The sequence below is a fragment of the Nicotiana tabacum genome, chromosome 16 (genome assembly GCF_000715075.1).
Source record: "Nicotiana tabacum cultivar K326 chromosome 16, ASM71507v2, whole genome shotgun sequence".
Lineage (NCBI taxonomy): Eukaryota > Viridiplantae > Streptophyta > Magnoliopsida > Solanales > Solanaceae > Nicotiana > Nicotiana tabacum.
In genome coordinates, this window is record NC_134095.1 from 35,157,661 (window position 1) to 35,160,805 (window position 3,145).

Consider the following 3,145-nt stretch of genomic DNA (forward strand, 5'->3'; position numbering starts at 1 on the left):
GACCTGATAAATTACTACTATTAATAAAGGGGAATCGAGAGGAGCTTCCGGTCAAAATTAAATGACTGAAAAATTCTGGTATTTTTGTTTATTCCATAACACGCGTCATTCACATCACTGAGTCATTAGGTCCCACTAGACTTTTTCAGACACATTAAGTTGCATGCTTTATGGTTATTTACTATCTCACCGTGTGGGCCCTCTTTATCAGAGTAACTTTTAGCATTATTGACTCAACTTTTCGTGTGCACTATCTTTACAAATTCATATTGCACTCATAACTAGTTATCAGAATAAATACATAGTCAACAAAAAGAATCTAAAACGAGAATGCATTTGATTTTGTTAGGAAATTTGGTGACATTAACTACTAAGACTCTAGAGCTCTATTTGGTTTTAATATATCTGATAGTATATCCTTACAAGTTTGCCATGAAATTAGAAAAAGAAATTCTCTACTTTTATACTAAGTAAGTTATAGTGGTACTTAATAGTTTTATCCACATTAAATGTGTTCACCCAAAATAATTTACTATCTCTTCACATAAATACACCTAACACATACTCCAACACTATTTACTCCAAGGGCAATGTAGGGAAAAAAATAACTAATTCATTCTTGAAATCTGAAAAAAATCACTTATTTTGGACCACAAAAAAGGGCTAAAAAATTACTTATTTTGGACCGGAGAGAGTAACATAATGTATAATAAAAAGTGAACTTACACACATGTCCCAAATAAATCTCAAATTACCAACATCTAGCCATTAAACATAGACTTACCAAAACTAGCCAACAAAAATTAAAAAACCTAATAATATGGTACTTGCTCTCAAAGAATCACATGCAAAAATCACTTACCATATTTTTAAACGTGATTAGCAACACTGGATACAAGACGGAAAGGAAATTTTATGGATGAGGTAGCAAATAAGGTGATGAAATACAAAAAATATATACAATATTTCAAAAATCTAAACAAAAAAGGAACTTTTTCAATGGGTACAGTTGAAATTCATTGAAAATATATAGATAAGTCAATATACAAAATTTGACGAAGATTGGAGGTGATTTGGACTGGTTTTGTATCAAAATTCGTAATTAAATCGAGTTCAAAAAAGTCTTCTGCGACACATGTATCAAACATGTATCACGCATGTATCTCACACACAGGTATACATGGATATATATGTGATACACAATAGATACAAATATGATACATATGTGATACACAGTGTGATACACATATCATTTTTTTTATGTTCAGTTTTTACCGAATTTTCAATTCAAACCACCTCAAAACTTCACGAAATCATCCAAAAACTAAGATTCAAGCTCCTTAAATTGTGTCCAATCTATTCTAATAATACCCACGTAAAACAAAGCAAAAATTTGATATGTTTTTGCTACAAATAGCATTTTGGCTAATTTGGTTAATATTAATAATATATTATTAATTGGCCAATTTTTGTAATGAGCTACCTATAAATGGATATAGCTGATAATTCTCCTAATAAAAAAGATAGCTTTCTTTATGTTGGGCCCAGGCAAAGCTCGGGCTATGCCTCCACTAGTAGGTTCTTAATCATGAGTCTTGCTCATGATTAAGGTACTTGCTCTCAAAGATTCACATGCAAAAATCACTTACCATATTTTTAAGCGTGATTAGCAACACTGGATACAAGACGGAAAGGAAATTTTATGGATGAGGTAGCAAATAAGGTGATGAAATACAAAAAATATATACAATATTTCAAAAATCTAAACAAAAAAGGAACTTTTTCAATGGGTATAGTTGAAATTCATTGAAAATATATAGATAAGTCAATATACAAAATTTGACGAAAATTGGAGGTGATTTGGACTGGTTTTGTATCAAAATTCGTAATTAAATCGAGTTCAAAAAAGTCTTCTGCGACACATGTATCAAACATGTATCACGCATGTATCTCACACACAGGTATACATGGATATACATGTGATACACAATAGATACAAATATGATACATATGTGATACACAGTGTGATACACATATCTTTTTTTTTATGTTCAGTTTTTACCGAATTTTCAATTCAAACCACCTCAAAACTTCACGAAATCATCCCAAAACTAAGATTCAAGCTCCTTAAATTGTGTCCAATCTATTCTAATAATACCCACGTAAAACAAAGCAAAAATTTGATATGTTTTTGCTACAAATAGCATTTTGGCTAATTCGGTTAATATTAATAATATATTATTAATTGGCCAATTTTTGTAATGAGCTACCTATAAATGGACATAGCTGATAATTATCCTAATAAAAAAGATAGCTTTCTTTATGTTGGGCCCAGGCAAAGCCCGGGCTATGCCTCCGCTAGTAGGTTCTTAATCATGAGTCTGGAAAACTCAGTTGCACACTAAAACTTGGCGTTCAAGTTTCCCTTTATTCTAATTCATAGTGGGATTAATACACCCTTGAGTGATAAGGTGATAGAGAAAATATTTATACTTCCTCAAAGGCACGTGAGTAGAAAAGAAATTACTGAAAAGTGATTAAATTGTCCACGGGTTTCCAATTAGCCACTAGCCAATAACAACAACAATAATAAACCCAATATATTCTCACAATTGGAGTTTAAGGGTATAGCGTGTACACATACCTTACCCCTACTTTTTAAATAGGTCGAGAAACTGTTTTCGGTAGACCCTCAGCTCAGGAAAGATAAAAGGGAAGGGGTAATGACAAGCAAACCAATCAGAAAATCAAACGAAAAATAAAAAACTAATACTAGGTAGTGCAACTAGACCAAAGCGAAGGCAACAATTGACCACTAGCCAACTAATAATATTTAAAATTTTCTTATTTACTTTATCTTTTTTTTTCATTCTTTCACTTCGTTCTCAACACACCAATTCGTGTTTTATGTCTCTTACGGCATATGTCTCAGAGACCCAACATTCCACACTTCATATTTATAGCCTTCGGTCTTTATTTTCGTCGCTTGGTTGAGATGGCCTCTAATTTCAACTGATACTCTTAAATTGATCCATATTCTAATCAAGTCTTTTTAGTGCTCAACAAATTGTTAAATCTTTTTAGCTCTTACATTCCATTTAACTGAAATAATAAAATTTTCGATTTTGGTTTCTGAAAGAAACAT